Source organism: Pongo pygmaeus, chromosome 16, assembly GCF_028885625.2.
Source record: "Pongo pygmaeus isolate AG05252 chromosome 16, NHGRI_mPonPyg2-v2.0_pri, whole genome shotgun sequence".
In the NCBI taxonomy this organism is placed as follows: Eukaryota; Metazoa; Chordata; class Mammalia; order Primates; family Hominidae; genus Pongo; species Pongo pygmaeus.
In genome coordinates, this window is record NC_072389.2 from 85,980,010 (window position 1) to 86,006,607 (window position 26,598).

Sequence of the window (26,598 nt, forward strand, 5' to 3'; positions counted from 1 at the left end):
TTAAGGAAACAAAAATATGAGAAGTGTTTTTTTAAAAGCTGAATAAATGAGGAAAAAAGACAGCAGATTTCTTTTTTTCTTTTTTTGTTTTTTTTGAGACAGAGTCTGGCTCTGTCGCCCAGGCTGGAGTGCAGTGGCGCGATCTAGGCTCACTGCAACCTCCGCCTCCCAGGTTCACGCCATTCTCCTGCCTCAGCCTCCCGAGTAGCTGGAACTACAGGCACCTGCCACCATGCCTGGCTAGTTTTTTTTGTATTTTTAGTAGAGACGGGGTTTCACTGTGTTAGCCAGGTTGGTCTCGATCTCCTGACCTCGTGATCCGCCTGCCTTGGCCTCCCAAAGTGCTGGGATTACAGGCGTGAGCCACCGTGCCTGGCCCAACAGCAAATTTCTTAATGGGCCATCCAGATACTGTGAAGATGAAAATATTTCTCCCTGCTCCCCCAAATTGTTTTTGGCAAATGCAATTCCAATTAAAATCTTGGCAGGATATTTCCTAAACAACTGATGAAATTATTCTAGAGTTAACTTAGAGGCATAAACAGATCAGATTTTCAAATAAAATTCAGAAGAAGAGCAATGGATAGTAAAAAGACAAGCTCTAGTAGACACTAAAGCATATTATATAGCAATGAGATTAAAATGTCATGGATCTTGAATAAAAACATGCTGTTGAAGCAAAAATAGCAAGAATAGTGGAAAAACTCAGATCTAGAATCTATTATGTATAAAAAGTTGACATATGCTAAAGAAGGCCTCACACAAAACCTTGGGGAAAAGGAGAGTTGATATATTTGTTAGAACAATTGATTAGAGATGGCCGGGTGCAGTGGCCTGTAATCCCAGCACTTTGGGAGGCCGAGATGGGTGGGTCATGAGGTAAAGAGATCAAGACCAGCCTGGCCAACATGGCGAAACCCCATCTCTACTAAAAATATAAAAATTAGCTGGGCGTGGTAGCACGTGCCTATAGTCCCAGCTACTCGGGAGACTGAGGCACGAGAATTGCTTGAACACAGGAGGCCGAGGTTGTGGTGAGCCGAAACTGCACCACTGCACTCAAGCCTGGGTCACAGAGAGAGGCTCTGTCTCAAAATAAAACAAAACAAAAGAACAATTGGTTAGAGACTTGGAAATGGAGCAATTTACATGCTTATCATATACCAATTTTTTTTTTAATCAAACTTCAGGAAAACAAGTTTCTAGTCTAACTAGGGAAGCGGCAAACAAATTTCATTCTTTCTTTTCCTTTTCTTTTCTTTGTTTCTTTCTTTCTTTCTTTTTTTTTTTTTTTTGAGACAGAGTCTTGCTTTACCCAGGCTGGAGTATAGAGGCACAATCATAGCTCGCTGTAACCTAAACTCCTGAGGTCAAGTGATCTTCCTAACTCAGCTTCCTGAGTAAGGCATGTGCTGCCACGACCGGCTAATTTTTTTTTTAACTTTTAGTAGAGAGGATATCTTCCTATGTTGCCCAGGCTGGACTGACAAATTTCAATTTAACAAGGGAAGTACTATTGCAGAAGGAAGAATAAAGTGTGCGAAACACAGAAGAGGGGCATCCTAATTATGGCTAGAGGAATCAAGACAGCCTTGACCAATGAGCAGGCATTTATACTGGGTTTTGAGGGATGAGTGGTAGTTTGATAGGGATAAGAGAGAATACCCGTACAAGGGTGAGGTCATAAAAAGGCCCAGCATCCTGAATGTAATGAATAGAAGGAGGTGGGAAGAAGCATGTCCATGAGTTGAGGGAGCTGCTTGCCTGAATGCCTACTACAAGTGTAGTACTCTTTCAACAATTTTAAGACACTGTGTCAACATGATGGTAGTTTAGACCTGCAGTCCTCAAAGTGTGATCCATGAACCCCCGGAGGCCCTTGAGATCCTTTTAGAGGGTCTGCAAGGTCAAAATTATTTTCATTGTAATGTTAGGTCATTATTTCTCTTTGTCATGAGTGTACAGTGGAGTTTTCTAGAGGCTACATGATGTGTGATATTGTAACAGATAAAATGTAGAGGCCCGGTGCGATGGCTTATGCCTGTCATCTCAGCACTTTGGGAGGCTGAGGTGGGCGGATCACGAGGTCTGGAGATTGACACCATCCTGGCTAAAACCCTGTCTCTACTAAAAATACAAAAAATTAGCCGGGCGTGGCGGTGCATGCATGTAGTCCCAGCTACTCGGGAGGCTGAGGCAGGAGAATCGCTTGAACCCTGGAGGCGGAGGTTGCAGTGAGCCGAGATCGCGCCACTGCACTCCAGCCTGGGCAACAGAGCAAGACTTCGTGTAAAAAAAAAATGTAGAGGAAAATAGGAGACTCAATCAAGCTGTCTTGTGCTGAGCCAAACATTAAGGAGGGCCTGTGAAACCAAAAGTTTGAGAACTTTGATTTAGACTCTGCTGAAAAGCTATTAGAGGAAACACTATTAACAGAAGTCAAGTCCATGAGAAGTTTTTCTAAAAGTAGCTCCTTCCCCATTAACCAGAGCTTCAAATTCTGTTCTGGTCCTATCCTTCCCTGGGGTTATGTTAGAAGTGGGTGTGCCCTTGGAGATAGTTTTGAAAAGATAAATTGGTAAAGTGGATTAAAACCATCAATTCTTTGCAAGCTCCCTGTTTCAAAAGATAGAATTTATCTCCCCACCCCTTGAATCTAGGTCAGTCTTATATCACTCTTTCATACAATATAGCAGAAGTGTCATCATACGACTTCCAAGGAAGACCAGGCTCATGCTCCTGTATTCCTGAAAGTGCTGTGCTCTGAAAGACTATGAGGAAAGAGAGGCCCCAGCTAAAAAGCCATCACAGCTCATCTGTCACCTATAGCTTCTCCATGAGAGAGTCCAGGCAACACTAGCAGCAGGATTGCCCAGTCCACCCACAGAATCAAGAGAGATAATAAATTGTTGTTTTAAGCCACTAGGTTTGGGGTGTTTCTTACGGAGCAACAGATACTTGATAGAGTTGGGGACTAACTGCCTGGCCTCAAATGCAGAAGTATGTATTTTATCTCCTGGACCAGGGTTTCTCAAAATGACATGATTGACATTTGAGGCTGATAATTCTTTTTTTGTTTGTTTTGAGACGGAGTCTCGCTCTCTCGCCCAAGCTGGAGTGCGGTGGCGCGATCTCGGCTCACTGCAAGCTCCACCTCCCGGGTTCATGCCATTCTCCTGCCTCAGCCTCCCGAGTAGCCGGGACTACAGGCGCCCGCCACCACGCCCGGCTAATTTTTTTTTTTTCTTCTTCTTTTTGTATTTTTAGTAGAGATGGGTTTCACCGTGTTAGCCTGGATGGTCTCAATCTCCTGACCTCACGATCCGCCCGCCCGCCTCGGCCTCCCAAAGTGCTGGGATTACAGGCATGAGCCACCGCGCCTGGCCGAGGCTGGTAATTCTTTGTTGAGGGGGGCTGCCCTGTGCATTACAGGATGCTTAGCAGCATTCCTGCTGCTACTAGATGACAGTGACAGCTCCATCCAGTTGTGACAACCAAAAATGTCTCCAGACATTGCCAAATGTCCTCTGGGGGACAAAATCGCACCCCCTCCTTTAGAACCATTGTCCTAGGCCAAACCATTCTGAGAATAAGAATCACCTGGGGGGTTATTAAAACTAGATTTCCAGACTCCTCCCCTAGAGATTCTTATTGTGTCCAGATTATGACCTGCAATGTGAATTTTTTAAATGCTCAAGGTATTCTTATCAGAGGAATGTGAGAACTGCTACAGCAGAGACAAGGAACCAAAAGAGGTCTGACCTGCTCATTTTGTGTTTCAGGAAGATCCTTCTGGAAGCAGTTGGAAGATAAATCGGGTAGGATGTGAGGGGATGTAGAAAAGAGAATAGAATTGGAGGCTATTACTTAAATTCAGGTGAGAAATAACAAGGGAGTTGTATAGGGCAGTGGTGGGGGGGGGGTGCATTCCAAAGATATTTCTAAGGCAGAATCAGTGAAATTCATGACGAATTGGATATTGCGGAGAGGAGGGCTTAAGAAAAAAAAAAAATGAGGCCAGGCGCAGCGGCTCACGCCTGTAATTCCAGCACTTTGGGAGGCCGAGACGAGTGGATCATGAGGTCAAGAGATTGAGACCAGCCTGGCCAACATGGTGAAGCCCTGTCTCTACTAAAAATACAAAAATTAGCTGAGTGTGGTGGCAGGCGCCTGTAGTCCCAGCTACTTGGGCGGCTGAGGCAGGAGAATCACTTGAACCTGGGAGGCGGAGGTTGCAGTGAGCCAAGATTGCACCACTGCACTCCAGCTTGGCGACAGAGCGAGACCCCATCACAAAAAAAAAAAAAAGAAAAGAAAAAAAGAGCAAAAATTAAATAACTTTTATACTTCAAATGATATCATCAAGCAAGTGAAAAGACAATATGCAAAATGGGAGAAAATATTTGCAAATTACATATCTGAAAAGGGACTTGTATCTAGAACATGTAAGAACTCATGACCAACAATAAAAAGACAAACAACCCAATTAAAAAATGGGCAAAGATCTGAATAGACATTTCTTCAAAGAAGATACTCAAATGGCCAATAAACACATGAAAAGATGCTCAATATCATTAGCCATTAGGGAAATGCAAAGCAAAACCACAGTGATACACCACTTCATACTCACTAGGGTAGTTATAATCAAGAAGATTGATTATGACAAATGTTGGCAAAGATATGGAGAAATTGAAACTCTCACTCATTGCTGGTGGTTATGTAAAATGGTGTAGTCTCTATGGAAAACAGTCTGGCAGTTCCTCAAATGGTTAAACAGAGTTACCATATGACGCAGTGTCTACCTACTCCTAGGTAGATACCCAAGACAAATAAAAACAGGCTGGGCGTGGCACACCTGTAATCTCAGCACTTTGAGAGGCCAAGCTGGGAGGACTGCTTAAGCCCAGGAGTTTGAGACCAGCCTGGGCAACATAGTGAAACCCCATCTCTCCAAAATTAAAAAAAATTAGCTGGGCATGGTGGTGCATACTTGTAGTCCCAGCTACTTGGGAGGCTGAGGTGGGAGGACTGTTTGAGTCCAGTAGCTGAGGTGTCAGTGAGCTATGTTCATGCTACCACACCCTCACCGGGGTGACAGAGTGAGACCTCATCTGTTAAAAAAAAAAAAGTCCCTGTAAGAACTTGGATAAAAATGTGAATAGGAGCACTATTCCATAATGGGCAAAAAGTGGACAACAACCCAAATGTCTATAAATTAATGAATAAATGTGTTATATTAAATATCAATACAGTGAAATATTCACTGTATTGAATAAAAGGAAATGAAGTGCTGATACATACTACAACACGATGAACTTTGAAAACCTTATGTTAAGTGAAAGTAGCCAGTCTCAAAAGACCACATATTATATGACTACATATTTATGAAATGTCCAAAACAGGCAAAACTAGCCAGGCATGGTAGTTTGCACCCATAGACCCAGCTACTCAGGAGGCTGAGGCCAAAGGATCACTTGCAAAACTTAAGGGACACACAGTAGCTTAATGGTTGCCTAGGGGTGGAGGTGGGGCATGGATTGGGGGAAAGGGGAATGTGACTGCTAACAGGTACAAGGTTGTTTTTTGTTTTTGTTTTTGTTTTTTTTGAGATGGAGTCTTGCTCTGTCACCCAGGCTGGAGTGCAGTGGCGTGATCTCAGCTCATTGCCACTTCTGCCTGCCGGGTTCAAGTGATTCTCCTGCCTCAGCCTCCCAAGCAGCCAGGACTACAGGTGTGCACCACCAAGGCTGGCTAATTTTTGTATTTTTAGTAGAGACAGGGTTTCACTGTGTTGACCAGGCTGTTCTCTAACACCTGACCTCAAGTGATCCACCTGCCTCGGCCTCCCAAAACACTGGTATTACAGGCATGAGCCACTGCACCCTGCCAAGGTTTCTTTATAGGGTGACAAAATGTTCCGAAACTGATTTGTGGTGATAACTGCACCACTGTGAATATACTAAAAACCACTGAATTGTATAATTTCTTTCATTTTTCTTTTTGTTTTTTCTTTAATAGGAGACAGAGTCTTGCTATGTTGCCTAGGCTGGAGTACAATGGCCATGATCCCATTACTAATCAACACAGGAGTTTTGACCTGCTCTGTTTTGGACTTGGGCAGAGTCCTCTTTCTTAGGCAACTTGATGGTGCCCCCCACCCTCTGTGGACACCTGTGGGTACAGTGCACTAGTGCCCAGAACTCCTGGACTTGAGCAATTCTCCCACCTCACCCTCCTGGGTAGCTGGGACCACTGGCATGTGTCACCACACCCAGCAAATTGTATTCTTTGAAAATGGGTGAGTTGTAATGATATGTGTGTTAAATCTCAATAAAGCTTGAGTTTCTAGCTTTAATAACTGGAAACATGGTGTCGCCATTAGCCAAAATTGGGACTACAGGAGGAAGAATATGTTTGGGGGAAAATAAGCCTTGGATATATTGAATGGCTGTGATAAGCACACAGTGAATGTCCTGCTCTGGAACACAGGAAAGAAGATGGGGCTGGAAATAATAATGCAAATACACAATCATTTATTGAGCATCTGTTACATACCAGGTGCTGTGAATATGTTGCTTACCTACACTGGCCGGTAGGTTGCATATGTATACTGTTTATTGTTTCTGCTTCCTCTCTTCCCCTGTGTAAGTCAATGAGAGGAGGGCCTTCATCTTTCTTACTTAATGCTGTCTCCAGCACCTACAGCACAGGCTGGCAGAGAGTCGGCATATAGCATTTACTGGGTGAATAGAAACGCAGTATCTTTTAACCCTCATAACAATCCTTTGTGGTAGGTTTTTGTTCCCATTTCACACAATTTTCTTAAGACCGCAAAGCTAGTAAGTGACAGTGGTCTGTCTGCATTCCAAGTCACAATGCAATACTATAATCTCTCAATCTCCCAGAACGAATCTGGAACAAAGGAAAGCAGTAAAGGTCATGTAAACCCAATTTCTGCAAATTCATAACAACTGTATATGAAAATCCAATTGGGTTAGGTGCTGGAGTTAATACAACGATAAACTGGACAAGAATCTGAAGAAAAATACATTTAGGACAAAATCCATAAGACTTGGCGCATAACCTTGCTAGTTCAAGAAGCTCTTTCACACATATTATCTTATTTAACCCCCACAAATAGCCTAATAAGTAGGTTTTATTACCATTCCAATCAGGCTTTTGTCCTCCACTTAAACTGTACTCCCCAAGGTGACTTCTGTGTTGCTAAATGCTCAACAGGTACTCACTTCAGGCACAACATTTAAGGGAGCACCAAAAAACTAAGTGATCAAGATGAATAACATTTTTATTTTTTAAAATTAAAATTAATGCAAAAAAATCCATTAATAACAAAATACCAACATTCAAAATAAAGAGGATCCTCAGGACTGGGCTCGCCTACCTGGATGCCCCAACGGAACCCCTCATTCACGGTAGGATTGAATGACCTCGAACTAAAGTGTCACGTACTTCCTGCTCGTGATGCTCCTGAGCCCGAACAAAGGCTGAAAAACTTCAGGGGGAGCCATTCTGCCTATCACCCCTAGTTTCAGCGCAGCGGCACAGCGTGCACCACGCAGGTGGGAACTGACCCCGTGCTTTTGGAAAAGGCTGGAACTGGGGGTGCTTGTGCTTGTGCATGTATGTATTGCACACGTGTGCATGCACGCTTCTCGTCTTGCTTCTATTTCCAAGTCCCAGTTCAGGGCAGGGCAGAGAACTGCTTTCCAGTATGCGCCCTGAGCTCGGACTTTGCGCTTGCAGACTGAGGCGCCGGCCTGCATGGGAAGACAGAAGCTCAGAATTCCTTCCTGCACAAGTGGCAGATGGAGTGCAACTCTTTTTGGTGCCTCAGTCCGAGACAGGGACACGCCATTCCCTGCGAGGTAGCAAAGGTACCTGAACCTACATAACCAAGCCCTTAAAGTCTCCGCGGCACCTCTTAATCGCCTTCCCGTAGCTATTGGAGGTAGAGAAACTGCGGCGGGAAGCGCCCCCATAGAGGGCAGTGGAGCAAGGGACAGTGGAGGTGCAGAGGGCGGAGGACCATCTCCTTTCGCTCCGCCCCGCCTCTTCTCTGCCTCCGGCCAATTGCCGTGCGCTCCGAGCCTTGGCCCCGCCTCTCCCTGCCTCCTCCGGCCTGCGGCCCCGCCCGCGCCGGTAATAATTAGTGTGGGGGCGGGGCCCGCCGCGTCAGCCCCGGGAGCCGGCCAATCCAGTGGCTCTCCTCCGCGGTCGCGTCATAGGCCGAACAACCAAACAGAAAAGTTTAATAAACAGCGGACGGAGGGGCCGGCGGTGGCGGAGCCGGAGCAAGCAGGGGTTCGGCGGCCTTACCTGTACCCATTCACCGGCGGCTATCGGCGGCGGCGGGCAGCGCGTCAGGCGGAGAGAGCCGCCGCCAGGTGAGGAGCGCGGCCCGCGGGACCCGGCTTGCCCGGCGCTGCCCCTCCCCCGCCCGCTCCCTTCCCCCACCCGGCTGCAACGAGGCGAGGCCCGCCCCCGGCCCCTCCCGGCGCCCGGGAGCCGGAAGCGGAGGGCGGCTGGCCGGCGCAGCAGGTGGTGGGCCCGCGGGGGCCGCGGGCGAGAGGGCGAGGACTCCCGGCTCCGGGGGTGGAGGCCGGAGATCGGCGGGTTCACCTCAGACAGCACGCGGGCGCCGGCGGCCGGGGGCCGCTTCCTGTCAGGGTGGTCGCGCTGGGGTCGGGAGCCTTAGTTCTTCAGAGCCGCGGAGGCCGCGACGCGCGCCGCCCCGAGCGGGTTGCAAGCGGTTGGCTGGCGGGGGTCGGAAGGGCCCCGGGCACACTGGGGCGCGTCAGCTCCCCGCCTCCTCCGAGTCTCAGGACCTCTTCGGGATGTTTTTCCACCTGCGGTGTTTTCAGAAACCAGCCGGAGGCAGCCCGGTGTCTCCAACTCCTGACTGGCACCGGGAAGGGAATTGGTCTCTTTTTTTCCTGTTTGGGTTTAGCTTGCTTAGGATTCTAAATTTTTTGTCTGCTCTTTTGAAATAGTTATATTCAAGTTTTAGCTACCTAAAAAAGTATGAAAGAATATTGTGTTTGAAATCTTTTTAACTTGATTTTTAAGTCATGTGCTAACCCACACAGTTGGGACGCTATGATTTACCTTCACATCTCGGAAGTTGTAACCAGCTGTGAGGAAGTTAGGACCTTGGGGTTACCTAAAGATAATTTATATTAAGTTGTTGGGCCATAAAAACTGGGCAGAATTGGCCACGCGCGGTGACTCAACGCCTGTAATCCCAGCACTTTGGGAGGCCGACGCGGACTAATCACGAGGTCAGGAGATCGAGACCATCCTGGCCAACATGGTGAAACCCCGTCTCTACTAAAAATACAAAAATTAGCTGGGTGTGGTGGCGGGCGCCTGTAGTCCCGGCTACTGGGAGGCTGAGGCAGGAGCATCGCTTGAACCCGGGAGGGGGAGGTTGCAGTGAGCCAAGATCGCGCTACTGCACTCCAGCCTGGCGACAGAGGGAGACTCCGTCTCAAAAAAAAGCCAGGCAGAATTAATGATTTTGAAGCTCCGAGAAACAGGATTAAATTCCTCTTTCAAACCGAAATCGGAATTTGATTTTTTAAAAGTGTAAAATACCATAAACTTTTAAGGTTAGTTGTTCAGTAACCATGTCACCAATTTTAAGGCACTTTCTGAGTTGTGTATAGTTTCTCCAGAGCCCTAGGGGAAATGTTTTGCAAAATATGCACGTTTAGCTTTCCAAAACAGGTTGTCTTTTTTATTTTTACTTTTTTACGTTTTAAAATGTATTTAAAGGGAGACATCACAAATGTACAGGAGAAAATACAGGGGTCGATGGATTTATTACCTTGTAGTGATAACTTTTTGGGTGTATGCGTATGTCAGAACTTACACGTTTTACACTTCAAATATGTGCAGTTTATTGTCAACTATATGTCAGTAAAGTTTTTAAGAAGTAACCAAAATATATTTAATACTACAAAAAAAAAAACACAGTAAAGTATAAACAGATAAAACATCATAAATCCTTGACGACTCCCCCCAAACCCAAAACTGGAACATTACTAAAACTTGCATTTGTCTATGAGTTTCTTATCTGTGCAGTGGATTTTGTGTATGTCACTTCCTTGACTTTTTGAAAAATAGTTTTATCATACATGTTTGTGTGCCGAAACTGTGTAGCATTTAATTTGTTTTTCTTTTGAGCTTTATAAAAATAGTATTGTGGCTGTAGTTTATTTCATTGCTTTATGATATGTTAATCTGCCATAACTTATGGGCACTTCGACCGTGTATTTATTGTTTTTTATTTTGTTTTGCTATAAGCAGTCTTGCTCTGTGAACATTTCTTGTTTCCGGCTCTTGGTACACAAGTACAAGAATTTCTCTAGAGTAAATACTTAATGTGGATTGCATTCGACGGTATTAGGTAATCAGGACTAGAATAGATTGAATTACTTAGAAATAAAATGAATGAAAAACATTAGGATTCTCTATTATGTTTAAATAGAAGATTCATAGCCGTAGTGATTGAACTAGTTCAACCTAGTCGAACATTTGCATGAAAACCCAAAATTCCTATTAACCTATATATAATGACTCTCTTACTTTGAAGTCACATTGTAAAAAGTGTGGCACTGTTTGGTATCTCCTTTTCTATGTAAAAATAGTATAGTAGAAAAAACGCTGGATTGTATGTAAAATAAATTATCCTTTCTGCTGTTCCTCTCCTCCCCTCTAATCTCTAGCAAATTACTTGAAAATTTCTCTTGTGCCTTAGCATACTCATGTAAAAGAAACTTGTCCTAAGCTTATCCTTCCAGTTTTGCACAGACTTTAGTTAAGGAAAACACCTGTCAAATGTCACACCCTTTAAGGGAAAGCATTAGGACCAAGGTGTTATTCTGTGGAATTAAATTTTGTATCCTTTGGAACATTTTTGGAAAAGTTGTGTGGTGTTTCAGGATTTGTTAACTCCATATTTAAATATGTTTTAGATTAAAGAATGCCCACAAGGTGTGCTTCCCGAGGATCTGTTTCATTATGCTAACAGGAACACAGCGACAAATTAGGGAATAGTATCTCCTTACTATCCTGAAGATAGGTGTGTTTTTATGTGTTTCATGTTTCATTCATGTATGTAAGTGTGAATTTACATGTAGTTTTGAATAACCTTTTTGTTTGAAGGCATGGGAGTAGAGATGGTTTCATTTTTTCTATATGTAGCTTGCGGACAAATATCAGGATGCTTTGTTTTGGTAGGGCTGTATTCTGCTTTTAAAAACCTTATTTTTTATTTGATTATAAGGACAATGTGTATATGGGGTTTTCCCCCTCAAACTTGGAGAAAGAATAGAAAGTTACTAAGAAAAGCCACCTATAACACCATCATAGATAACTATTGTTAACGTTTTGTCAGGTATACCCTTGGTCTTTGTGTGTGTATTCTTAATATCCTAAACTATTAAGAGTTCATTCTAAACACTCTCAGCCTGGCTCTTTATTAAGAACTTACCGAAATGTAATCTGCCTCACCATCTTGTTTAAGATGATAATAGAAGTCATCTGTTACCATTGCTTCAACTTTTCTACTCTTCTGCTTCATTTAAATGTGTAAATTTGTAAATTAGAGTATCTTACTCTCTGACTCAAAACCCCCCAGTAGCTTTTCAATATACCAAATAAAATTGAAACCTCTTACTGTGGCTTATATACCTCAGACCGGCAAAGTCCACTAGAAATACAACGTTAGTCACAAATGGGAGCTGCATTAAGTAATTTAAAATTTTCTGGTGGCCACGTTATGAAAAAAAGAGAAACGGGTGAAAATACATTTTATTTAACCCAAAAACTATTAATTCAACATGTAATCAGTATAAGAAATTGTTGATGGGATAGTTGTCTTTTTTTAGACTGTCTTTATAATTTGGTGTATATTTTCCACTTAAAGTACATCTCAATTCAGACTAGCTACATTTCTTTTTTTATATATTTTTTGAGACAGTCTCGCTCTGTCTCCCAGGCTGGAGTGCAACGGTGCGATCTCAGCTCACCGCAACCTCTGCCTCCCAGGTTCAAGCGTTTCTTGTTCCTCAGCCTCCCGAGTAGCTGGGACTACAGGCGTGCACCACCACGCCCAGCGAATTTTTTTGTTTTGTTTTTTTTGAGACGGAATCTTACTCTGTTATACAGGCTAGAGTGCAGTGGCACAATCTCGGCTCACAGCAACCTGGGTTCAAGCGATTCTCCTGCCTCAGCCTCTCCCCAGTAGCTGGGACTACAGGTGCGTGCCACTACACCCAGCTAATTTTTGTATTTTTAGTAGAGAGGGGGGTTTCACCATGTTGGCCAGACTGGTCTCAAACTCCTGACCTCAGGTGATCCACCTGCCTAGGCCTCCCAAAATGCTAGGATTACAGGCGTGAGCCACCGCACCCGGCCTAAATTTTTATGTTTTTAGTAGAGACCGCGTTTCGCCATGTTGGCCAGGCTGGTCTTGAACTCCTGGCCTCAAGTGACCTGCCTGCCTTGGCCTCCCAAAGTGCTGGGATTACAGGCGTGAGCCACCATGTCCGACCCAGACTAGCCACATTTCAAGTGCTCAGTAACCACATGTGACTAGTGGTTACCCACGTGGACAGTTCCATCTTATAAAAGTACTATAACCTAGTTATCTGTTCGGTGTAACTTAAGTTAATTATTTTTTTCTATTATTATAAGTAGTGTGATAAATATCCTAAGAGCTACTTCTATGTATTTGTCATTGTTTCTTTAGGATCTAGTCTGTCTTACAATCACTGAATCAAAGCATATGAACATTTCTTAAAGTCTTTTCATAAATATTGCCAAATTTTGTCCTTAAAAGTTTGACTAACGTCAAACTTTAATATGAAATTTGACTAAAAATATGACAGAATACACATTTCTTGTATATCTTTACCAACATTATCTGTCTATCCATCTACCCTCCATCTTTCCTTCCCTTTCTATAGGAATCATTATAGATTTCTTTAATTAATTATGATAGTAAATAAACCTGGATATTGGACATCTTCTAGTTTATCTTTTCCCCATTTTGGCTGGTGTTTTATATTTGTGATACCCTTTTAAACCTTTTATATTTTTAGGGTTTAGGATAGCAATTCTGCTATATACTGCAAATATACATATACACACACACATACATACACATGTATACATACACACACACACACACACACGTATGTTTGGTTTTTTTTAAATGTTTTTTGAGACACGGTCTTGCTCTATCACCCAGGCTGGAGGGCAGTGGTGCAGTCATGGCTCACTGCGGCCTCTACTTCCTGGGCTGAAGTGATTATCCCACCTCAGCCTCCTGTGTAACTGGGACTACAGGCGTTCCCCACCATGCCTGGCAATTTTTTGTAGAGTTGAGGTTTTACCATGTTGCCCAGAATGGTTTCAAACTCGTGGGCTCAAGCAATTCACCTGCCTTGGCCTCCCTAAGTGCTGGGATTACAGGTATGAGCCACTGGGCCTGGCCTGCAAATATTTTTCCTAGCTCTTCATTTACCTAACAGTGTTTTCTTTTCTCTTGCTCCCTCTCTCTCTTTTTTTTTTTTTTTTTAAACAAAACAAAACAAAAACAGGGAAGGGTTTTTACCTTTTAAGAAAACTAGGTTAATACTTTCTTTTATGGCTTCTACTTTGCTTTTATATTTAAAGGCTTCTCCTACCCAATTAAGTTTTCTCCTAGTTCTTTTACGGTTTCATATTTCACATCTGTCTTTTTCTGTTCATCTGGGATTTATTTTGACATATGTGAAGTGAAATAACCTCCCTTATTTTTCCTTAAAAATTTTGGCCCCGCTAAAAAAAAAACAACTTGTTGCCTTGAAATAAAGCTGCCTTTATCATATGTTAAATGCACATATTCTTGGTTCTTTTTAGGTTTTATTGAAATATCAATGATTTGCTACCAGTGCACACTTGTATACATGGGGCATGGTATTTTCATTTTGTAAACAAATGTGTTTCTGTTATTGTTTAAGTCTCCCCCCCATCCCCCTTTTTTGGTTGTTGCTTAGTTAGTCCTCAGATTTTTTAGTTTATTCTTTGGGGGCTTCAAATTAGTTTTGGTTTTGATTTTTTTTTTTTGGAGACAGAGTCTTACTCTGTTGCCCAGGCTGGAGTGTGATGGCACGATCTTGGCTCACTGCAACCTTTGTCTCCAGGTTCAAGTGATTCTCATGCCTCAGCCTTCTGAGTAGTTGGGATTACAGGGGTGTGCCACCACACCTGGCTAATTTTTGTGTTTTTAGTAGAGATAGGGTTTCACCATGTTGGCCAAGTGGGTCTCGAACCTCTGACCTCAGGTGATCTACCCACCTCGGCCTCCCAAAGTGCTGGTATTACAGGCGTAACCCACTGTGCCCGGCCAGTTTTGAATTTTTTAACTTAAAAAAATTGCAACTTTTACAATATTTTATGTTTTATAATGAAAAAATGTAATCTTATTCAATGTTCTTCTGAGCATAGCTTTACCTATATTACTTAAATTTTGATGAGTAATATTTTTATGTTTATATATTTAAAAACCTCTGCAGTTGCAGTTTTTATTTTTTCAACAAGTATTTAAGCACCTGCTCCATCTAGACATTGTGCCAAGTGCTGAGGACACAACTATGTACAAGACAAGGTCTCTTGCCTTCATCCAGTTACAGTCTGTCAATATAGACAAACCAACGAATAAAGAATTTTCAGATTTTGACAAGTGTCTAGGAAGTAAATAAATAATAGAAGGTGCTAATCGGATGATCTGAGACTGTCTCTCTGAGGATGTCACGTTTAAGTTGATTGGTGGTACCAAGGTGTGTATGGGAGTTTCTTTAGCTTTCCCAATCTATCAAAACATAAAAAAAAAACAACGGAATCTCACTCTGTTGCCCAGGCTGGAGTGCAGTCGTGCAGTCTTGGCTCGCTGCAACCTCTGCCTCCTGGGTTCAAGCAATTCTCCTGCCTCAGCCTCTTGAGTAGCTGAGATTACAGGCATGCGCCACCATGCCCAGCTAATTTTTGTATTTTTAATAGAGATGGGGTTTCACCACGTTGGCCAGGCTGGTCACAAATTCCTGACCTCAGGTGATCCACCTGCCTCAGCCTCCCAAAGTGCTGGGATTACAGGTGTGAGCCACCACGCCCAGCTGAAATGACTAAGTTTTTTTGGCAAAATATTTTGTGAGAATTGCTTTGCAGGCCTGGCTGAGATCACTTGATGTCAGGAGTTCAAGACCAGCCTGGCCAACATGGCGAAACCTCATCTCTTGAAAATTACCAAAATTAGCTGGCCGTGGTGGCCGGTAGCTGAAATCCCAGCTACTTGGGAGGCTGAGGCAGGAGAATCACTTGAACGTTAGAGGCGGAGGTTGCAGTGAGCCAAGACTGCACCACTACACTCTAGCCTGGGCGAGAGTGAGACTCCGTCTCCAAAAAAAAAAAAATTGCAAACAGTTTCAAGCCTCTTCCCCATCTTCCAGCTGGATCGCTGCTCCAAAGCTTGTCCTGTGTAGAAAATTTGGAACTGTGATTCTGAGTTCTAAAATCAAGAAGTTGAAGGTAGTTTCCCAAGTGACGAGAACTGCTGGCACAAATGGTAGATATGCAAAGTGCTTGACTTGACTTTGAATTTGACAGAAGATTGGAATGACTGGCGTTTACTGAGGGAGGACAGTGGGACAAGCTTTGTTTCAGGACTTGTTTGGGAGGCTTTTATTTTTTATTTCCAAATGGTAGGGCTGCTTCCACCCCTCCTGCCTTCCTATGGAGTTTTGATTTTGTAATCCAAATCAGTCTCCTACAAATGGCATATATTATTTTACCCCTGGTTACTTTTCTTCATTATTTCTACTGTGTTTTCAGTTTTCTCTACTCAAGACCTTTGCATATGCTTTTGTTTTGCTTAGTTGTGATTTCCTTGAGGAATCCTTCCTTGATGCCACAAAATAGGTTAGGTCTTTCTGTTGGCTTCATGTGCTCATTTTATATTGGGCTTTTCTTTCATAAACATTTGTAACAACTCCAGTTCATTAAGTTTGTGTGAATTGTTTTAGCGTCTGTTTCTTCTTCCAGATCCATACAGTCTGGTAGCTACCATCCACTTGTGGCTATTTAAATAAATTTAAATTTAATTTAATATTAAAAATTCAGTTCCTCATTTGTATTAGTCACATTCTAGGTGCTCACTCAGTGGCCTTATGTGGCTAGTGGCGATTGTGTTGGACAGCAGAGATACAGTCTTCGGCAATAATAGATATTTATCTTAATTTATAGTCCTGTGGCTAATGGCTACCATATTTTATTTAAATAGTCACATCTGACTATTGAGATATGGCAAGTCTGAATTGATGTGCTAAGTATGAACTAGGAACTTGATTTCTAGTACAAAACAATGAGAATATCTCAATTTTTTAAAAAAATTGATTACATATTGAAGTAATGATACTTTACATGTATTGTGTTAAAATATACTATGACTGTTAATTTTATTTCTTAATTAAAAAAATTTTTTTTTTTGAGACGGAATCTTACTCCGTCGCCCAGGCTGGAGTGCAGTGGCACAATCTCAGCTCACTGCAACCTCTGCCTCCTGGGTTCAAGTGATTCTCCTGCCTCTGCTTCCCAAGTAGCTGGGACTACAGGCGAGCACCACTGCACCTGGCCTATTTGTTTGTTTGTTTGTTTTTGAGACATGGTGTTGCCTTTGTTGCCCAGGATGGAGTGCAGTGATGTGATGTTGGCTCACTGTAGTCTCAACCTCCCTGGCTCAAGGGATCCTCCCACCTCAGCCTCCCAAGTAGCTGGGACTACAGGTGCGCCACCATGCCCGTATAATTTTTAAAATTTTTTAAAATTTTTTGTAGAGATGGGGTTTCACTGTGTTGCCCAGGCTGGTCTTGAACTTTTTTTTTTTTTTTGAGATGGAGTCTCGCTCTGTTGCCCAGGCTGGAGTGCAGTGGCACGATCTCGGCTAACTGCAGCCTCCACCCCCCGGGTTCAGGTGATTCTCCTGCCTCAGCCTCCCAAGAGCTGGGATTACAGGCGAGTGCCACCACACCTGGCTAATTTTTGTATTTTAAGTAGAGACGGGGTTTCGCCATGTTGGCCAGGCTGGTCTCGAACGCCTGACCTCAGGTGATCCACCCACTGTGGCCTCCCAAAGTGCTGGGATTATAGGTGTGTGAGCTACCATGCCCAGCCGGTCTTGAACTTTAGAGCTCAAGTGATCTGTCTGCCTTGGCCTCTGAAAGTCTTGGGATTACAGGCGTGAGCCACCGTGCCCAGCCAATTTTTAACTTTCAATGTGACTACTAGGAAATAGGAAACCACATGTGGCTCTCATTATGTTTCTGTGAGACAGCACTGGTCTGACTCGACCATAAGTTTCTACAGTGGTAGGGACTATATCCATTTTATTTACTGTGGTATCTTCAGCACATAATAGACGTTCAAAAGATTTGGTGAATGAATAAACTAACTCTGTTAACTTTTGAATGTTATTGTATAGTTTACAGAGAATGTTACCTATTCAACTTTTGCTTTTCAGAATTGTTTTCTTTGTGACTGATTAAAATGGTTGAGAAAAGCTCTTTTGGTAGCTATATAAAGAATGAGTCTTCATATTTTATGTAATATTTTATTTATTTTTTTCTGGGTTAGGCCTCCAAGGAGAGAGAGAATTTAAAGTAGTCTATTTTCTCTTAGTTTTTCTATGTCTAGCACTTTTTCTTAGATGATCTATGATATGTTATTTGGCACATGAAAATTTTTGACTCTTAAAATCTTAATAGTTGAGTATTATAAATGCCTTCTCTTTTACTTTTGTCTCACTATTGTGATCCCTGTTTCTTTTTATTTTGCAGTAATCAGTGACCTTGTTTATCCCTTGAGACCTAAAACAAAGCAATTTACTGTTTTTTTTGTAGAAAGATACCTTATTCTATCAGCTTGGTTTATGCTTGCTTATCTGTATGTTTCCTTAATGTTTCCTTTGTGTTCAGTGTTTGACCGAAATAGGCCATTCATTCAAACTCCCCAACTCCTCATACACACCTTGTAATCTTTTCCCTAAGGAGTCAGGAGAGATACACCAGGAATTGCAAGCTCAAATATATCTTACTTTTGTAGGCAATGTGTATTGGCCAGGGAAATATTTTTTTATTATTTATTTATTTATTTATTTATTTAGAGACAGTCTTACTCTATAGCCTAGGCTGGAGTGCAATGTCTGCTGCCCGGGTTCAAACAATTCTCCTGCCTCAGTCTCCCAAGTAGCTGGGATTACAGGCGCCTGCCACTGCACAAGGCTAATTTTTGTAGTTCTAGTAGAGACGGGGTTTCACCATCTTGGCCAGGCTGGTCTTGAACTCCTGACCTTGTGATCCACCTGTCTCTGCCTCCCAAAGTGCTGGGATTTACAGGCGTGAGCCACCACACCCGGCCATTTTTTTTTATTTTTTATTCCCCATTGAGGTGTTTTTCAGAGTTTATCCTTAGTGATCCCAGTTATGTTTTGCTAATGTCAGGGTGATCTTTTTATCAACTACTACAATAAACCACCAGTTGTGCCAGAGAAAATGCCCAGGATTAATTTCTTTTGTAGGAAGAGCAGTTTGAACTATATGGAATCCTTCAAAATTCTAAGAAAGTGTTTGCCCTGTTCTGTATATATTCTGCCAAAAGTTGTTCCTAATAGTCTAGATATTGATTCTTTATGTAAGTAGGGTCTTTTTAATCAAAAGTGAAGTGGGACCAAATTGTTCAGTGGATTGTTCTCTTCTAAATTGTTTTTAGCTGATAAGATTTGGGAAACTTTCTGGGCTCCCACAAATAATATACAATACATCCTTTGAATACTTGATGCTTAAAAAGTGTTGTTACTGCATGCAATCAGGGAGCTCCAGAGCTTAGAAGCAATATTGTTTTCATATTATTTCGGTTATACGTTTTATGGTTGTGACATTGCTTTCTTTTTATTTGTTTTTGCTGTTGTTTTCTGCTGCTGCTGAGTTAGAAATGGAATAAGCTACTCTTAATTTTAACCTGTTTGCTACCTAAAATGATAATCATCTTGATGTTCTTTAAGATCCCAGAGATCTTAAAACAATCTGGAATCACTAAGTCCACAGTTCTCTTTTCTCTTGGTTATGTATAGATTGAGAGTGGTCTTGGTGTTACATTAGTGTATGATTCGTATTTGTTTCATAATTAACTTTGAAGTGAAAAATTGATGCGAGAGCAAAGGTTTATTTGGTTTCCATAAGTATCTACTAATTTTATGCTTGCCAGATTTTAAGATTAAACTGTTTGCCATCTCTCTTTTTTTTTTTCCCATAAAACCTTCGGCCATCTACAGTCACTTTGCCTCAAGTCTTATGCTGTAATTCAGGCTGTATATTCTTTTTGCTGATTGCCTCTGTACCTCCTCTGCTTCCAGTGTTCTTTTGCAAGAGTGTCCACACAGTGGGAAGAAAACCTGAACTTGACTCATGAAGTGCTGGGCATTCAAAACAGTGAATCCTTGCAAAGGATCTTGGGAGTAGACCTCTGTGAATTGGCTCTTTCAATTTGTCCACTTAAAGGGCATAATAGATTATGCAGCTGTTTGGGCTTCAGCAGGGTATTGCTCCATATTCATGTCTAGTTGCAATTATGTGAATTTTCAGTTTGTTACAAAGACTTCCCTTTGTATTCAAAACAATTTTGTTGGCTTTGTGTTCTAATATTTGAGTTTTCTCTGAGGAAAAATAGTTGCAAGATTTTGAACTTTGAAAACTTTAAATTAAAATGTTTAAAGGTTTTGTCACTTTTTATTTTCTGATGCAAACCATACATTAAAAACATATTTTAAGAAGTCTCTCTAATAAGCTTTAATTTCGAGTTTATGAATCTCAGGATTTTTGGTAGAGGTAAAAATTATACTTACACCGTAAATTAGACATTAAATGCCATTTAATCAGTCAGATAATGATTAATGTCAGAGTAATGTTTGATGGGCCAAACTGCTAAAACATAAGCAGTTCTAATTAAAATATATAAACTTATAACGTAAAAATAGCAAACTTAGTAATGTATAAAGTGACAGTAGGTCTTTTTTGCTTAAAAATCAGAGTTCCTGTGTAGTGTCTCTTTAGGATCTCTGTAGTAAAAATATTATTTAATGTAGCTTAGTGAGACGTTTAAGAGGAGTATACCTTTTACTTTAGGGTGCCCATGCCGCTTTGAAGTTATAGAGTGCAAAGTAGTTTCCACACATTTAAAAAAAAAAAAAAGATGAAAAAGACTTAAATTTTTCTAAATTTTATACCTGAACATGTCATTAGAACATGTGCCTTGTGCTTTTAGATCTCTGTTTGCAAATGGTTAAGCATTAACCTTGGCAAAACACTCACATGTCAGATCTGTTAAATGTAATAATATTTCTGCCCAGTATTTTCTTCAGTTTTAAGTAGAAATATCAACCTTTGATGTCACTGAAATTTCTACTCTGTTGTGATACTGAGAACATAAGTGTCAGTGAGTTTGATAGCTTAGAAATGAATCTTTTGCATTCAGTATTTTAGTGCTGTATATTTTCACTTAAGTTATAGTTTTCTCTTTAAGTCTTAGAAAAAAACATTGGTTTGTTCCTCTTAGCAACATATTGTAATGGATTTTCTGTTGTCATTTTACAATTTTCAGGTAAAATGTGAACTCTATTAAAAATAATCTGTCTTTAAAGCATAACTTCACCTTCATTGCTCCATAGAAATAAATGATTTAGATTAAAAGCATTGTATTTTAAACAATTGGTCACAGCTGCTTCTGTGAGATTTTCATTTATGTTACTTAGTTTATTTTTCACCTAGACAAGGGTAAGCAAACAAACAGTATATGATGGGAAAACTGAAACCTTATCTACTGTTTCTTTAAGAAACCAGCTTATCCAGGGGGTTTTAGTGTGTCTAACCTAACCTGCTAGCAAGGAAAAGTTCTTTAAAATAATGGATATTAGCCGTATCCAATCACAATTATCAGTTTCACTAACAGGGAGGAGATTTTACTCTTCAGCCACTAGAATTGGAGAAGGTGGAGCTTGCTATTCAGGTTTGGTTGCTTTGGAGTACAGCTTCAAGTGAAGTTAATCTGAGGTGAAGCAAACAGAAAATTGTGGAGGTTTTGTTGGTAGGATTTTTGTTCTAATCTTTTTATGATCCTTTATTTTATAATTTTGCTCCTTTATGATTCTGTGTGTGCTAGGTTTTGTCATTGTTTTTATTTTCTGATGCAAACTGAACACTAAAATTAAGCAGGGAAGCAGAACAAAAGGGCTCTTTGGACAGGAAATAGGTGTTCAGAGAATCAAACTTGACTTTCTCCTATCATTATTTTTAGTTCAGAATATGAGTGTCATTAAAACATCTTAGACTCAAAATCATCTCCAATAACAGGCTTTTTTTTTCGATTGGTTGTTTGAACAGTCAGTTGTCAGTTTTTATAAATGACATCTTGAGGAGGTTCATTTGATATGTCATTTTCCTGAAACTTAAAATGTTAAGTTGCTGAAAGATAAATGTGATAGGCTTAAATAAGTCTTTTTTAGTAAATTGAAATGCCAACTGTTTAATTTTTTTAACCCTAGCACAGCACCCCTTTTAATTTCAGTATATTTTAATTTAACAATATGTTGACATTTTTAATATGCTCATAATTTTTAATATGCTCATAATTAAAAAGGCCATTGATGAACAAAGTAAAACTGCTTTCTTCATTCAAACTCTTCATTTCTTTCAAAGGTGGAGATAAGTAATTAACATTTTGAAACAGGAAATGAAAGGATTTATATTTTTAAAAGCTATAGGTAGGCTACTACAACTTTTTTTTAAAGTATCTGATCCTATTTACATTTCTTATTTATGACGTAATTGTAGTGTATTTCAGTACAAGAATATTTTTTAGAGACTGTTTTCTTTATATTGTTGCTCTTTGTTCTCATAGAAATTAAGGTATAAATTGCAATAATCATTGCAATAATCAGACCAAATGCCAGCTAAGCGTTTTCAGCCATTGTATTTGCTATGCTACTTGTTCCGGATCATGCAAAGGTTTTTAAATTAATGCTTTTCTGCTATATCTGTTGTTTAAACAATAATGTAATAATAATGAAACCAAGAAAAGTTACCTATCTACCCACCAGAAGATCATTGTTTGGTCATATCATTTTTTTCCTGTTCCCTTCTCTATCTTATATTCTTGCATTTTTCCAATAATTATGAATCTGTGCAGTTTTATGTTTTCACTTAACTATCTGTTGAAATTGTTTTCATTTCAGTAACTATGTAATTTTCTTAAATTGATGTGACCTTAATTAACCTAGTTTTTTGAATTGTCTACTTTTAGGTTCTAATTTTTCGCCATGTTTAATAGTATTGCGTTGAATACACCTGTGTGTAGCTGTAAAATATTTTCCTTTTTAAAAAAGATTTCTTTTGGAAAAATCCTGGAGTGGCCTTACCTAGATCAAAGGATAATGAACACTTCACTGGCCAAATTGTTTTTCTAAAAAGTTATACCAATTTATATCGACACCAGCATAATATGCTTCAAAGTTTTTCTGATGTGTAGCCCCTTAAATGTTCTGGTAAAGTGTGCCTATGGAGCTCTCTGACTTGTTGATTAGTTTTTGCCTAAAAGCCTATTTTGAACACCATTTTCCAAGATGTAGATGGATATAAATCAATTTTTCTGGATATTAAAATCAGCTGAGGGAAATTGGAAACACTTTTACCCACTTAAGTGAGCAATTGTGTCTCTTAGATATTTTATATACTTAGTGTATGTGTTGCTATTAGTAAGTATGGGGCTTAATGTTTTACACTGGCTTTGTTATTCAGGCTGGCTTTTCTTTTTCTTCTGGTGAGCACATACCAGAAGAAATATTTTCTTTCAAGAAAATATATCAGAAACATTTTTAGGAGGAGACTGGAGTAGTGCCAGTTAACTTTACCTGTCTCAAAAACATGTATGAATAACCTTTGTCATTATTTGTGCGCTTCTTAATTTTGAGTTTTTAAAAATACACTTTGGAAACAGATAACTTTTATGAATAATTACAGGCTTTGAAATGGTGTATCAGCATCTTTCCAGTATTTTATAGGTTTCAGTTAAAGGTAAGAACTTAACTTTACAGACGTATAGTGGTGCTAGACATATGTTGTTTCTATTTGTCTTTAAGAGCATGCTTTGTTGGCACTGACCACGAATTATGTATACTCTTACTAGCTCGTCTGTTAAATGAAATAGGCATAACTGGCTTATAAACTAGTTGAGTAACGTTCCAGAATAAACTTAAGTTGTGTTAAAATCAAAGACAATTCTAAGACAATCCTATTTTTCTTACAAATGAGGAGTAATGATAAGCCATAGGCTGGGCTATAACTCATTGATGCAACCAGTAGTTAAGCATGTATGGTATTGAGTTAGTCTAGCTCATTTTGCAATTTAAATAATTTAACTTACGTTGTGTCAACTTTTATTTCAATTAACTGATAATTTAGTATCTCTGACTTTCAGAGCTAATGCTGGTATGTTTGCCATTGTGTTTGTTTCAGAGGAAGGTTTTTTTTTTTTAATGTCTACTTTTATTGTTTGATTTTTTTTTTCAGATACTTTGGTGTTGAACATTTGGGATAGAAGAGAGAAATTTAAAATTAAAAATTTTCCGTGTTTCTATCACAAATATTGGTAATTTGACAACATGTAATTTGATTGTTGTCTTAATAAAATTTAATGTTATTGCTACCAAATAGAGATAAAGGTAATTGTAAATACTGTAGTGAAAGTTTAGCTATTGATTACATTTTGCTGGGTACCCCAAGGTAAAGAAGTGATGTTCTTTTAGTGGTTTCTGTAACTGTAATTCTGCAGTGCTACTGATCTTATATTGACAGATTTAGGGAATATCTTTTTGGTTTCCTAGGGAGAGTGGAAACTAGTTTTCTACAAGGAGAAGAAAAGTTTTAAATTGACCTAGGTACTTGGGTCAAGATATGAAGAGTGATGGTTGCGTTTTATTTCAAAAATAATATATTGAAAGTCTCTGTTGTTAGACGCCATTCAAGAGGAACATAGTGATTTTTTTTCCCTCCAAATAATATGAGGAAAAAATTTAATGGGCAGTAAGTTGATAAAACTTGAAAGAACCTAGAGCCCTTTTTGTTGAAACCTATTAATGCTAATTTTTGAACTGACGTGTCTATGAACTTGCTTGACTAAATTTGGTTTTCTGTGTTTGTATGCCATTGGAGAAAATGAACTCGAAACAGTTTTGTGGTTAGTAGTGCTTTGGTAGAAGAGAGCAGATCCATCTATCCCTGTTTATACCTTTTTTCCCCTCCGCAATATAAATACCCTGTGTCAACTGCTACCAATAGATTTTTGTAAGTACTAGATTTCTCAGCAACATTTAGTGCCATTGACTACTTTTCCTGCTTGAAACTCTTCTCATTATTTTCATGATACTGTCTGTGCTTTCCTCATTAGTGATCTGTGTGTCCTTTGCAAATTTTTCTTCTTTACAACCATTAAGTAATAGAAGTTCATAGGATTTTGTTCTTAACTCTTCTCTAGACTTCCCTTTTGATAATCTTCAGTCCCATATCTTTAATTAACATACTATACGTATTAATGGTTCCAACATCTGAATCTAAAATCCAAAATTTTTTTTGTGCCTGAGACCCATATTTATCCAGCTCACCAAAAGTCATAGTAAATGGGTGATACTGCCACCCAAGCCAGAATCTGATTGTCATTCTGATTCTTCTTCATCACCAGTTAGCCACAATTAGCCTATAAATTTTAAATTCAGTGTCTCTAGAATCGATCTTTATTTCCTTCACGTGTTAGCATAAGGCCACACGATATGATTTCTTAGATGACTAAACGCCCCCCTAATTGATCTTCATTTCCATTTTAGGCTCTGTATAATACATTCTTTACTGTGCAGTCATATCTGTTTTTCTCTGCTTCATATTCGTTAGTGAATACTAGCTAGAGTGAAGAATAACACCAGCTGATTCTGTGCTAAACATTCTCTCAGATGGTCCCCACGCTAGATACTGTTACTCTCATCGAACCAGTAAGTCAATTTAGAAAGGCTAGCTAGTTTGTCTAAGGTCTCCTTGGCTGGTAAGTGACTAGCATACTTTAAAACTGAGGTTTGTCAGACCGGAAGTCCTTTCCCTTACGCACTGAGCTGTGTGCTTTCCTGAGCTTACTTCTCTGTTCCTTTTTTCCCCTCACATCATTCCACTTCACTCTTTAACCACCAGCTATTTGTAGTTCCTTCTTCTAAGGCATAGTGAAAACTTGCTGCCTGTCTAAAAATGCTTTAAGGAAACAAACATTAAAAAAAAAAAGTATTTCTGACAGTTTTCTGGAACACTTTGATAAAGGATATTAAACATTTTAGCAGCCCCGGCATATAAGAAGATAAAAGAATGAGGCACAGGCAAAGTAAAGGTAGTTTTCCTTATGCATATAGTTTTGAGTTTCATAGCTGTTGAATTCCTCACATTTAATAAAAGCTTGAGACCAAGCTGTGTAGTGGGAAGATTAGGCAAAGTGCAAAAGCACTTTAAGCTATTTGAAATGCTAACAACTCCTTAAATAACTATTGGCTTGGACCTTGTGCTCATTCTGCATCCGGGTGTATAAAGCACCTGCCTGTGAACAAAAGTCAAATAACTTACTCAGTAACTTATACATAGGGTAGAGAGGCTACATAGATTATTTTGCATCAAATATTCTATCATCAAAAAAGTTAAATACTGCAGCCAACATTACTTACAAATAAAATTGACGTGAACAGAAAAATAGTTGATTTGGAATCATTTTCATTTAAAATATTTTCTCTTTGTTCTCTGTGCCATTCCCCCTCTAACATATTTTAAAGCAAGAGGACCTCTATTGGACCAAAAAAAGAAAAAGTAGCCTTTTTATTCATAGCTTTGAAAGCAACTTGGTGGTAAACGAAAAAGGTCAAATTGATGAAACTTTTGAAATACAGGTAAATATTACCAATGTTCGTTTCTTTGAAGGGATCAAATTATTAACTGTAGTTGGGAATTAAAGGTAATCATAAGCATAGTAAAAATCCATGAATTACCCATTATAAGAATAGGAGTGGTTTTTCTTTTCTTTTTTTTTTTCTTTTTTTTTTTTTTTTTACCAATTACAAGTTTTTAGAGGCAGGAAGCGCCATACTATCAAAACTTTTTTTTTTTTTTTTTGGAGACAGTCTCGCTCTGTCACCCAGGCTGGAGCACAGTGGCGTGATCTCGGTTCACTGCAACCTCCACCTCCCTGGTTCAAGCGATTCTCCTGTCTCAGCCTCCCAAGGAGCTGGGACTACAGGTGTCTGCCACCACGCCTGGCTAATTTTTGTATTTCTAGTAGAGACGGGGTTTCACCATGTTGGCCAGGCTGGTCTCGAACTCCTGACCCTTGTGAGCCACTGCGCCTGGCCTTCAAAACTTTTAATGTGGCATTATTTACTATCCAAAATAGTCTTTTGCTATATTTTAT

At 40.0% G+C, this 26,598-nt stretch overlaps 1 protein-coding gene across 21 annotated transcripts in view; it reads left to right on the forward strand.

The window, feature by feature from the left end:
• The first annotated feature begins 7,545 nt into the window (after positions 1-7,545).
• ZFAND6 (zinc finger AN1-type containing 6) overlaps positions 7,546-26,598 on the forward strand; it is an 83,955-nt gene continuing 64,902 nt past the window's right edge. The window contains exons 1-3 of one of the 21 annotated variants that reach the window (XM_063652433.1): positions 8,509-8,559; positions 10,998-11,104; positions 15,516-15,631. The gene's annotated coding sequence lies outside the window, so the exon portion shown is untranslated. Of the gene's footprint in view, positions 8,406-8,477; positions 9,630-10,997; positions 11,105-15,515; positions 15,632-21,094; positions 21,199-26,598 lie in introns of those variants that run through there. The other 20 variants (XM_063652430.1, XM_063652427.1, XM_063652429.1 and 17 more) reach the window with 20 other exon arrangements.